The following is a 13161-nucleotide window of genomic DNA, read 5'->3' as shown; positions in this document are numbered from 1 at the left end:
TTAACTGAGGCACTGTCTCCCACGTCCCAACCTCTGTTGTCTGAGTAAGGGGTCTTCTCCAAACTACCCCCTCTCTCACAGTGGATCTCCATCTTTTTTTTTGGCTCAAGGCACCCCTTGCAAGGCTTGGTGCACCCTCCTTTGACTCAAAGCACCCTCAGAAAAAGCCAGCTCTTTGCTTTCACTCCTTTGCTGATGCTGGGAAAAGAAGGCAGCATTTTTTCTATTGCAAAGAACTCAGGAAGGCCACAGCAGGTCAGAATGGTTTGTTAGGCTCTTCTTTTAAATCTCTTGGTTTGTCTTGTGAATCACAAACAGTGTTGGCGTGGTCTGGCACCTGCGGCACCCCTGAAAGGATTTGAAGGCCTGGCGGGTGCGGGGAAGATCAGCAGCTGGAGGCCAAGGTCCCCCCTCCCATGGACCATGAGGAGACGAGAAGAGCTGAGCAGCCTGGAGCAGCAGGGTTTTGGAGACGACCTTGCTCAGCTGCAGCAGGAGGGAGCAGAGCTCCGCAGCCAACTTGCTTGTGACACAAGATTCAAGTCAGTGGGATAAGCTCAAAGAGTCATGTGTCAGGGGAGATCCAGCTGTGCTCTCAAAGGGGCCACATGTTGGACTGGCTTGTCCCCAGGCTGCTGGGCAAAGCACAGGGTGGGCAGGAGTTTTTCTGGGCTTTGCTGTCTGCCACATTGGGCTAGGAGGCGATTTCTCCGTCTCCTGTTGCTATCGGGCTGGTCAGGGCAATTTCCACTTGCTTCAGCAGTGCTGGGTGTTGGCAGCAGCTCAGGTTTGGGCTGTGGATGGGGCTCTGCCAATGCCCCTGCTGGCACTCACATCTGGAGGTTCCAGCCATATGGTCCTGTCCCCTCCCCTCCTATCTGCTGCCTTCCTTTGGGGTCAGTAGGCATTTTCCCTCCCACACTGGCCAGCACAGAGTGGTGGGGGTGGTGCGGGGGGTTGCCTTCCTTTGCAGCCAGGGGCTGGGCACTATGCCTGGGATCTGCCTGGTGTGTTTGCTCCCCTCACAGCAGCGGGGGGCATGAGCAGCCCTCATCCCCCTGCCTCCTTGGTGCACGGCCAGCAGCTCTCAGGGCCTGGGGACACTGGGCCTGGTGGGTATGGAACTGGGCTGTTGTGTCGTGTCAGCACGGGCTCAGACAATGACACATGGGGGCTGGTCTGAAGGGGGACAATGCTCTCTGACTGGGCTGGGATTTCTGCAGGGCTTGGCTTGCTCAGCTCTGCTGGGGTTCCATGAACCATAAGGCACAATGACTATATATGTTATCCCTGCTGGTCCTGGACCTGGCTCCCCTGCCAGGCAAAGGCAGCCGTGCTTGAGCTAGGTCATAAATGCTGCCGTTTGTGGCCCCAGGCTCTGGATTGCATGAGCTGTGAACCTTATCTGCTGCTTCCTGGCAAACATGAGAGGCCAGTCCATTCCCCTTTCCCAGAAGCAGCGCTTGTCTTTTGCTTTTGGTTTTGGTCTTACTGGTTGCTGTGTGCCAGAGGTCCCAGAGCAAACCTCTGGCTGACGTGTAAAATCGATGTCCAGCTCTTGACCATCAAGGCCAGAGAAGCTCTGGCAAGAAGGATGACAGGGCCTTCTAGGAGCAAGGGCTAAGGGGGCTCTGGGCCAGAGCTGGGGGCAGCGAGGCAACGGGAGCCAGAAGGCTGGCTAGGGGGATTACAAATTTCAGGCCTAGGGGAATGAGAAGATCTGAGACTTATGGAGCAGTTGGCAATCTCTGCAGACCCCTTGTCTGTCTCTAGGTACCTTAACTGAGGCACTGTCTCCCACGTCCCAACCTCTGTTGTCTGAGTAAGGGGTCTTCTCCAAACTACCCCCTCTCTCACAGTGGATCTCCATCTTTTTTTTTGGCTCAAGGCACCCCTTGCAAGGCTTGGTGCACCCTCCTTTGACTCAAAGCACCCTCAGAAAAAGCCAGCTCTTTGCTTTCACTCCTTTGCTGATGCTGGGAAAAGAAGGCAGCATTTTTTCTATTGCAAAGAACTCAGGAAGGCCACAGCAGGTCAGAATGGTTTGTTAGGCTCTTCTTTTAAATCTCTTGGTTTGTCTTGTGAATCACAAACAGTGTTGGCGTGGTCTGGCACCTGCGGCACCCCTGAAAGGATTTGAAGGCCTGGCGGGTGCGGGGAAGATCAGCAGCTGGAGGCCAAGGTCCCCCCTCCCATGGACCATGAGGAGACGAGAAGAGCTGAGCAGCCTGGAGCAGCAGGGTTTTGGAGACGACCTTGCTCAGCTGCAGCAGGAGGGAGCAGAGCTCCGCAGCCAACTTGCTTGTGACACAAGATTCAAGTCAGTGGGATAAGCTCAAAGAGTCATGTGTCGGGGGAGTTCCAGCTGTGCTCTCAAAGGGGCCACATGTTGGACTGGCTTGTCCCCAGGCTGCTGGGCAAAGCACAGGGTGGGCAGGAGTTTTTCTGGGCTTTGCTGTCTGCCACATTGGGCTAGGAGGCGATTTCTCCGTCTCCTGTTGCTATCGGGCTGGTCAGGGCAATTTCCACTTGCTTCAGCAGTGCTGGGTGTTGGCAGCAGCTCAGGTTTGGGCTGTGGATGGGGCTCTGCCAATGCCCCTGCTGGCACTCACATCTGGAGGTTCCAGCCATATGGTCCTGTCCCCTCCCCTCCTATCTGCTGCCTTCCTTTGGGGTCAGTAGGCATTTTCCCTCCCACACTGGCCAGCACAGAGTGGTGGGGGTGGTGCGGGGGGTTGCCTTCCTTTGCAGCCAGGGGCTGGGCACTATGCCTGGGATCTGCCTGGTGTGTTTGCTCCCCTCACAGCAGCGGGGGGCATGAGCAGCCCTCATCCCCCTGCCTCCTTGGTGCACGGCCAGCAGCTCTCAGGGCCTGGGGACACTGGGCCTGGTGGGTATGGAACTGGGCTGTTGTGTCGTGTCAGCACAGGCTCAGACAATGACACATGGGGGCTGGTCTGGAGGGGGACAATGCTCTCTGACTGGGCTGGGATTTCTGCAGGGCTTGGCTTGCTCAGCTCTGCTGGGGTTCCATGAACCATAAGGCACAATGACTATATATGTTATCCCTGCTGGTCCTGGACCTGGCTCCCCTGCCAGGCAAAGGCAGCCGTGCTTGAGCTAGGTCATAAATGCTGCCGTTTGTGGCCCCAGGCTCTGGATTGCATGGGCTGTGAACCTTATCTGCTGCTTCCTGGCAAACATGAGAGGCCAGTCCATTCCCCTTTCCCAGAAGCAGCACTTGTCTTTTGCTTTTGGTTTTGGTCTTACTGGTTGCTGTGTGCCAGAGGTCCCAGAGCAAACCTCTGGCTGACGTGTAAAATCGATGTCCAGCTCTTGACCATCAAGGCCAGAGAAGCTCTGGCAAGAAGGATGACAGGGCCTTCTAGGAGCAAGGGCTAAGGGGGCTCTGGGCCAGAGCTGGGGGCAGCAAGGCAACGGGAGCCAGAAGGCTGGCTAGGGGGATTACAAATTTCAGGCCTAGGGGAATGAGAAGATCTGAGACTTATGGAGCAGTTGGCAATCTCTGCAGACCCCTTGTCTGTCTCTAGGTACCTTAACTAAGGCACTGTCTCCCACGTCCCAACCTCTGTTGTCTGAGTAAGGGGTCTTCTCCAAACTACCCCCTCTCTCACAGTGGATCTCCATCTTTTTTTTTGGCTCAAGGCACCCCTTGCAAGGCTTGGTGCACCCTCCTTTGACTCAAAGCACCCTCAGAAAAAGCCAGCTCTTTGCTTTCACTCCTTTGCTGATGCTGGGAAAAGAAGGCAGCATTTTTTCTATTGCAAAGAACTCAATGAACACCTAAGAGCATTTGGCACATAGGGTGAACCCCGAAAGCCTCTCAGAACCCCCCACAGAGCTGCAGCACCCCGTTGAGAAACACAGCTCTGGATCTCCCCTGTTCATATGCTCTCACTTGAATGCCTCCACTCCTGCCAGTGTTGGAGGCAGAAGACTAGGGGAGTTCAGCCACTGGTGTGTTCTTCTGTGGGCAGGGGGTGACAATAGCCAGGGGACCAGCAAGAAAAGTACAGCTCCTGGTGTCTGGAGAGGACCAGCTGACGTGGGCCAGCCTCAGGTCCTGAGTCGACTCTCACCACGCTTTCACAGGCCCAGCCCAGTGAGGAGCAACAGCCTTAACCTCATGCTACCTCTTGAGGGCCTGGCTGGATATGGGGAGGGGGGGGGCGGGCATGTACTGACCTGGCCACTTGCATGCACCAAAGCTGTGGGTGATGCCTTATGCTGTGCTGCACCAAAAGTCTTCTCTTAATCGCCACCCAGATCCCCATTCCCCATTCCAACACCTAGCCCCCACCCTGCCTCTCCTCATGCCAGCAGTTTAGGCCAGCCTCAATGCCCAGTGTCCTCCCACAGTGAGCCAGCCAGGGGACTGGACACCTAGGGAAGGGATGGTCTCTCCGTCACTGGAGGTGTCACAAAAGAGGCTGGCCAGACACTGCTCATGGATCATCAAGGTGCTGCAAGGCCTGGCGGGTGTGGGGAAGATCAGCAGCTGGAACCCAAGGTCCCCCCTCCCATGGACCACGAGGAGACGAGAAGAGCTGAGCAGCCTGGAGCAGCGGGGTTTTGGAGACGACCTTGCTCAGCTGCAGCAGGAGGGAGCAGAGCTCCACAGCCAACTTGCTTGTGACACAAGATTCAAGTCATCCCGAGAAGTTCAAGGATGGGGTGGAGCCCTGGCCGTCCTATCCCAGGGACCACGTGCGGGGCTGGCCTTGTCCCCAGGCTGCCAGGCAGAGCAGAGGGTGGTCAGGGTTTTTCCAGGCGTTGATGGCTGCCACGTGGGGTCTGAAAGGGAATTTCCCTGCTCCTGTTGCTACAGGGCTTGGGGCGGGGGGCCTGATTTACACCTTCCTCAGCAGCACCGTGTGTTGGCAGCAGCCTGGGCTGGGGCTGGGAATGGGGCTGTGCCAGTGCCAGTGCCCCTGCTGGCTCTCATACCTGGGGGTCCCAGCCAGAGGGTACTGTCTCCTCCTCGATCCCTGCCTTTCCCTCCCGCCCCCATCAGCATACACTGGGATGGGGGGAGCTTTGCTGTGGCTGGGTGCAGGGCACTAAGCCTGGATCTCTCCCATGTGTTTAGCTTGCAGCACAACAGGATGGTGAATGGCCAGCCCTCACTCTCCTGCCTCTCCTGGGGCATTGCCCCTTGGGACCTTGGGGCACTGGGCCGGATGGGTGTGTGACAGGGCTGTTGTGCAGTGTCAGCACGAGCTCAGACAAGGACATGTCTTGGCTGGTCTAGAGAGAGACAACGCTGTCTCTGGGGAGTGGCTGGCCTCACTGGGACATCTGCAGGGCTTCTGGGGACCTGTGCAGCTAGGACCTGTGCAGCTCTGCCGGGCCTCTCTGAGGCACAGGGGACAATAGCCATAAGGGTTATCTCTGCTGATCCTACTGCTGACCCCAAGTCTCTCACTCCTTTTCTGGACAAGGGGATCACCATTGGGGTTAGGTCATAAATGCTGTGGTTAGTGGCTCCTGTCTCTGGTTGACAGGGGCCATCAACCTCATCTCTGCTGCTTCCTGGCAAAGACAAGAGCAAAATGCATTCCCCTTCTCTGCAAGCAGTGCCTGTCTTTTCCTTTCAGTGCCAGAGATCCTAGAGCAAACCTCCAGCTGGCGTGTAACTCAATGGCCAGTGTGTGAACCTCAAGGCCACATAAGCTCCAGCGCTAAGGATGACAGGAGCAAGGGTTAAAGGGGCACTGGGCTGGAGCTGGAGGTAGTGTGGGGATGGGAGCCAGAAAAGTGGGCCCTAGGGATTGAAAATGTCAGGCCTAGGGGGATGAGAAGATCTAAAGACTCAGGGTGGTACAGGCACTGGGCTCCCTGAGCTTGCTTATGGGCAGTTCAGGGCTGCAAAACCCTGAGGCTGTACAAGCAGCACAGGCGAGAGCAGTGGCCCCTGGCCATGCCAAGCAACAGAAGGGAGCCTGCTGTGAGAAGCAGTTGGCAGGGGTGGATCCAGAGGGGTGTGGTGGCACAGCTGCTCCTTGTATTGGATCGGAGCCCACAGGCCTGGGCATTTGCCAGGTCTGTGTGCGGTTGTACAAGGCATCATGTGGGGCGCTGCATCTTGATCCTATGTGGGAGAGACAGGGGTGGCGGATGCCTGTCCGTGTGCGTGCACGTGTGGGCACCGGGTTTATTTCTTCCTGCCTCTGTGTCTGTGTGTGTTTGTCTAATTTATGTGTGTTTGGGCCTGAGTGTGTGCCTGGTTTATGCCCCTATGTGTGTATATTTGTCTCCAGTTCATGTGTGCATGCATGTGTATGTGTATGTATGTGTGTGTACATATGCTCCTGATTTATGCCTGCCTGAGTGTGCGTGCATCTGGTTTATTCCTCTGCATGAATGTGAGGGTGCGTACCCCAGATGGCTGGGTTGAAAGAGAGAGAGAGAGAGAGAGAGAATGTGCTGGGTTTATTTCTGCTTGCCTCAGCGTATTTGTAGCAAACCAGCTGGCAAAGACTTTCAATAGACTGCACCTGTCAGGCTGGAGGAGTCAGTAGGCCTGCAGGGAACCAGAGCCAGCTGCTGACAATCAAGCTAATTGCAGGCCTGGAGGACTGAGCCAACTATGGAAGATGAGGGGCTGGGGAAAGGTAGTTAAAAGGCTCCCTGGTAGAGGAATTGGGGAGATGAAAGGACAAGACAAAGGAGCAGAGACCTGGAAGTCAGTAAAGGAAAACAGCAGAAAAAGGCCAAGGGTTGCCAGGCTAGCGCGTCTGGAAAGAGACTTCTTGGGTGTGGGAAGAGAACCAGGACTGCAAAGCTGGAGGCGGCGGTGCCACAGCGAGGAGCTCACCCCCCAGGGCACAGGAGCAGGATAGCAGCGTGGGAGAAAAGCGGCAGACAGCCAGACGCACCTTCTTGGGGGCTGGGAGCTACCCCATCAAGGGCTGTGAGTGAGCCCTGTGGGCTGTGTGAGTGTTGGGGTAGGGAGTGGGGTTCATGCTGGTGTCTGAGAGGCTGGAGGGCCCAGAATATGAACAACTCTATTGTTAAGGGACTGCCTGAGCTAATTAGCCCCAAACCTACTATAGCATGTGTGCCTGTTGGTCTAGTGCATGTATGCACGTGTGACAGATGTCTGCCTGAATGTCTGTGCATTCCTGCCTCTATGTGCCTGTTTGTGTGTAGTTCATGTCTCCCTGTGTGCTTGTATGCATGCACTTGTGTGTGTAAACACACTTCTTCCTGCCTGAATGTGTGTGTGAGCTGGCCGAAGTCATCGCAGAGCCCTTGACAAAATTCTCTCAAAACTTGTGGCATTCTGGAGAGGTCCCTGAGGATTGGAAGAGGGCCAATGTGGTGCCCATCTTCAAGAAGGGGAAGAGGGAGGACCTGCATAACTATAGGCCAATTAGTCTAACTTCTGTCCCAGGGAAAATCCTGGAAAAATTCATCAAGGAGTCTATCTGCGATAAGCTTGCAGAAGGTACGATTCTGAACGACAGCCAGCATCGCTTCATCGCAGGCAGGTCTTGTCTTACCAACCTTATCTCCTTCTATGACCAGGTTACTCACCGCCTGGATAAGAAGAGGTTGACATCGTATACCTAGACTTCCGAAAAGCCTTTGATTTGGTATCTCACAATATTCTTGTGAGAAAATTGGAGGATTGTGGGCTTAACTCCGAAACAGTCAAGTGGGTACGAAGCTGGATGCAGGGGAGGATCCAAACAGTCCTAACAAATGGATCTGTGTTGCCCTGGCAAGAAGTGGGCAGCGGTGTCCCACAAGGGTCGGTGCTCAGTCCAGTGCTTTCCAACATCTTTTATCAATGATTTGGATGTGGGAGTGAAGAGCTCACTGGCCAGGTTTGCAGATGACACCAAGTTATGGGGAAGCGTGGTCACGCTTCAAGATAGGCTGCAGATCTAGACAGGCTGACAAGTTGCGCAAGTCGAAATCAGCTGAAGTTCAACACTGAGAAATGTAAGTGCTCCACCTGGGGATGAACAACCCCCAACACACCTGCAGGCTTGGTGGCACTACAAGTGAAAGGGACCTGGGGGTAATAATAGACCACAGTATGAATACGAGCTGGTACTGCGACACTGTAGTCAGCAGGGCAAATAATACTCTGGCATGCATCAATCGATGCATCCCCAGCAAAACCAAGGAGGTGATTTTGACTTGTCACGCGCCAGATCAATCCTCGGGGATCTCAATATCGTGCTGTTAGGCAGGAGGGCGTGACACAAAATTATATGCACACGCACAGTTCAATGGCTGTGTGTGTGAACACTTCGGGTTATTCAGGGGCACTTGGTTACTCGGGGGCCGATCATCTTCCAAGATCCCTTCCGGCCTTACAATATATAAGCTTCTGTGAGGGCATGGGCCCCGGACACCCGGATTCTAAATGTGTGTGTCCACCTGATTCATGTCTGCCTCTGTATATGTGTGCTTGCACACATGGGCACCGACTTTTATTTTGGGGGGGGAGGGGGCTAAGATGATGGACACGTACCTCCTGCTCCCAGTCCCCAGGATGTGGGGAAAGGGGTAGGTGTGTGGGGAAGGGGGCTATGGCCACAGGTGATGTGGGAAGGGGCACAAGCAATGCAGCATGAGGCTGGGGGGCATATATGCCCTGAGATTTCTGTGCCTACAGTGTGGCACAGGGCTGGACAAACTTGGGGCAGGACCCACCTCTGCAGCCCAGTGGACAAGAGCCAGCGCAGGAGGGAGCACTGCACCACCAAGGTGAAGCACCCGCTGCCTGCCCGGCAGCAACTGGGGCACACCTCTGCTACTGCCATGTCTTATCAGGTGGCACAGCGCTCCGTCCCGCATGTGGTCCCACCCTCTGGGCTGCAGACTGCATGGAGCTGGTCTGGCCTCGCTGCAGCCCCTGCCCCACTGTGACTGCAGAAATCTTGGCAGGGCCTGTGCTCCCCTGCCATGTCACCTGTGACACCCCCTCCCCCAGACTTACCTGGAGGGAGCTCCTCGCCACTCACATGCACATGGATTTCCCTGCCTCCTGTCGCTGTCCCCACAGCCCCGAGCAGATCTTTCCTTTAAAGGAGAAATATTGCATTACTTTCTTCTGGTTCAGGCCCCGACAGCCCCCTTCCTGAGGGGATCCGGGGCCCTTAGGGTCCCTACATACTTGGCACCTACATTTGCACATGCCTGTATTTTTCATGTGTGGGCTTGGTTTATTTCTGCCTGCCTGCCTGCCTGCATGTGTGTGTGTGTGTATGTCTCCATGTGTCTGTGTTACTTTCTCCTTATCTCCATCTGTGTATGCAGTGTTTGTTTGTGCCTGTGTGTCCCTCTGTGCCATGTTTGTTTCTGCCTCTGTATTCCATGTGTGTGTGTGTTTCAACCTGTGTGCACACTGTACTTTGTTTCTGCCTGTGTGTGCATGTGTGCCATGTTTTCTCTTTCCCCCGTCTGCTGTGTTTCTTTCTGCCTGCCTGTCTGTGTGCACGCACCATATTTGTTTCTGCCTGTCTCTGCTGTGTTGCTCTCTGTGCCATATTCTTCTTTTGCCTGTGCCATGGATGGTGTGTGTGTGTGTGCGTGCGTGCACACTTGCTGGGTTTTTTTCTGCCTTCCCTTCTCTGTCCCATGTCTTTTGCCTATCTTAGAAAGAGCGAGTGTGTGCACATGCTGTTTTGTTTTTGCCTGTGTACTGTGTTTCTTTCTGCCTGTCCATATATGTGTTGCCATGCTTGTTTCTCCATGTCTGTGTGTGCACGTCATGTTTGATTCTGCATGTGTGGGCTGTGGGTGTTTTGGGGTTTTTTTTTTACTTGCCTGCCCGTCTCTGTGTGGATGCATGTATGTGTGGGGGGGTGTTAAAGTCTGCCCGTGTATGTACCATGCTCATTTCCACCTTTCTGTGCTGCATTTTGTTTGTGTGTGTGAGTGCTCATTGGAGGTGTTTTGTTTTGTTGTTGTTTTTTTTTTTTCTGTCTTCCTCCATTTCTCTGTGCGCCATGTTTTGTTTCTGCCGGTCTTGTGACTGTGCTGTTGTCCTCATCGGGCTTTATTGAGGTGTTGTTAGTGTTGAGGAACTGTGGTGCTGACAAGAAACCCTTTTCCTCCATCTCCACACCAAGCATTCCTCTATCCCAACCCACCAGGTGGTAATACTCTTAACACAATTGCCCTCTGTATGTCCTGACCAATTATTTTAATCTCATAAAAAGCTTTCACCCTCTCTGCCAGCTGTGTTGGGGGTTCTCTGGGGAGTCTTGTGGATGGTTGCAGGACTGCCAGATCCATGGGTATCTGCAAATGTTTTTGGGCTAGACTTTCAAACATTTTAGAAATGCTATCCTCATATCCCACATGGTAAATATCAAGGGAGCCTTGAAACAACAGAGGGCCCTCCTGTAATATGGTACCTGCTACTTGCAGTAATTGAACTCTTCCTTCCAGCATCCCCTCTCTGCCAGTGGGATGCAGGAGACAGGGCAAGACCACCCTATGGTCTGACCCAGTACATGACAGTCCTTATGTTCACCCCTCACCTCCCTACAAGTTCCCAGTTCGCTTATCAGTCCCGCAATGAATACTCACCAGGTGGGTGTTTGCAAGCCTGCCCCACTTATCAACTCACAGCAACAAAGTCCTTGCCACAGATCCGGACGGAGCTGCAATCAGCCAGCTGAATCAGCAATCTGTCTTCCAATGGGCCGGACACCCCGGCACTCGCCGCTTCAACAAGAAATTCTTGGCAAATCTCTCTCTCATCGCCTGCGCCTCTCTGCAGGGCTGCTTGCTGTCTCTGGCGTCTAAGGCCTCGGCTCCTCTTCCCCTTCTAGGGAAGCTCTGATCACACCGACAGTCCTTTATACAATGTTTCCACCCAGCTGTTATCAATCTCCGGTTACATAGTAGTTTCATAGTCTCGTAGTAGCTAGGGTCAGGAGGGACCTGAACAGATCCTCTCGCCTGACCCCCTGCCACAGGCAGGAATGAATGCTGGGTTCACAAGACCCCAGACAGGTGATCATCCAACTTCCTCTTGAATTTGCCCAAGGTAGCCACAACATTACTGTTTGCGTCTTGCAGGGGCCCTACATTGCCTGGTGCCCTCTTCTTGCTCCCATTGTACTTGAAAAAGGACTTTTTGTTGTCTTTAATCCTGGACGCCAGCCTGAGCTCCATCTCTGCCTTGGCCTTCCTAATAGCCCTCCTACCCTCCCGGGCCGAGGAGGAGTACTCCCCCTTGGTGATAGCTCCTCCCTTCCACTGGTTGTACACCCCCTTTTGGTCATCAGGCATTGCTGGATGCCCTTGCTGAGCCGTGGGGGTTTCTGAGCACTCTTACCCCCTTGCTTCTCTCAGGGACTGTTATCCTTTGGGCCTGGAGGATCACCCCCTTAAGGTATGACCATCCCTCGTGGACTCCCATCTCCTCTACCTTCTGGGCCCTCAGTGCTTTCCCCACTAGACTCCTAAGCTCATTGAAGTTGGCCCTCCTAAGCTCGTTGAGGTCGTCTACTGCCAGCCGGGAAGGCTTAATTGGCAATTAAGTCTTTTTGTTATCTCAGTCTGATTGAACACCTCCCCGCTGTCAGCAAGTAATGGATACTTCACCAAAGTCTGTGGTGGGCATTTAGTGACCTGGATGGGTGAACAGTCAATATGTCGCCCAGGTCCATGGGTTGAACAGAAAGTTCTCCACAAATGGGTGCTTTGCCTGGATGTTCCCGTAACAGGAAGAGTGTCTCCCTGTTACATACCTCTCCCTCTAGTTAGAATATCATCTTCACCATGTTCGTCCAACGTCTTTTCTTTAATATCCTCCGTCTCCCTTCCGGCTTCGTACCACCGCTCGTCTCCATTGGATGTGGAGCGGGACAGGAAATCGGCTACCACGTTCCATGTCCCGGCTCGGTACTCAACTGAAAAATGAAAAGGTTGTATGGCGAGAGCCCATCGCAGTATTCTCGCATTATCGGTCTTGGCTGCCTGTAGCCGTCTTAGAGGAGCATGGTCTGCAATCAACACAAATTTCCGACCAAGTAAATAATATCTAAACAGTTAAATGCCCCACCTGATTGCGAGGCATTCCCGTTCTGTGGTGGAATACTTGGTCTCTGCCTTCGTCAGCTTTTTACTGCCATATGCTACAGGCTGTTCCTTGCCCTGCCATTTTTTAAATAACACAGCACCTACAGCACACTCTGATGCATCTGTTTGCAGGAAAAAGGGTCCCTGAAACGGGGGTGTGTACAAGACAGGTGCACTGCAAAGCGCTTGCTTGGTTCTTTCAAAAGCCTTTATGGCCGTTCCTGAGCAATCTAACCGCTGTGGCTTACCTCTTGTCAGATCTGTTAGTGGGGCCACCACTTCTGAAAAATGTTGGATGAGCCTTCTGGAGTAGTTTGTGACCCCCAAGAACGATCCCAGTTGTCTTGAAGTGCTGGGTAACTGGTAAGTTCTCGTGGCTTCTGTCTTGTCAGCCACCGGTTTTATCTGCCCCGCACCTATCTGAAAACCTAAGTACTTGGTCTCTCCCTGTCCCAGGCTGCATTTCTTAGGGTTGGCTGTCAATCCTGTCTTCCCAGGTTCTTGTAAGACTGCTTGTAAATGTTGACAATGCTGTTCCCAGGACGGTGAAAATATTATAAAGTTGTCAGTACACCGAAGCATCATGTGGATGAGGGGCTAATATCTTGTCCATCAGGTGCTGAAAGGACGCAGCCACCCGATGGAGTCCGAATGGCATACGTTTAAACTGAAAAAGCCCTCATGGAGTCCCAAAAGCTGTTTTCTCTTTATCACACTCGTGCATAGGTATTTGCCAATATCCTTTTGTTAAATCCAAAGTGGATGTGCATCTGGCTTGCCCAATCTTTTCTAACATCACCTCTATTTGTGGCATGGGAAAAGCATTAAAGGCTGCCACCTCATTAACTTTCCTAAAGTCCCTGCAAAGTCTAATACTGCCATCTGGTTTAGGTACGGGCTTCACCACAGACTTCATGACTCCGCTATTATTCCTGCCTCTAACATTTGGACAAGTTCTTGCCTCATGGCTTCCCAGAGATGTCTGGGCAACCTCTGACGGTGATCTCTGGCCACACACCCCTCTGGGGTCCTGATCTCACAGTATACCCCTCTTGCCCTCCTGGGCCTGGCTTGGAATACATCCTG

This window comes from Alligator mississippiensis, chromosome 11 (genome assembly GCF_030867095.1).
Source record: "Alligator mississippiensis isolate rAllMis1 chromosome 11, rAllMis1, whole genome shotgun sequence".
NCBI classification, from domain to species: Eukaryota; Metazoa; Chordata; order Crocodylia; family Alligatoridae; genus Alligator; species Alligator mississippiensis.
This window is presented reverse-complemented; position numbering follows the sequence as displayed.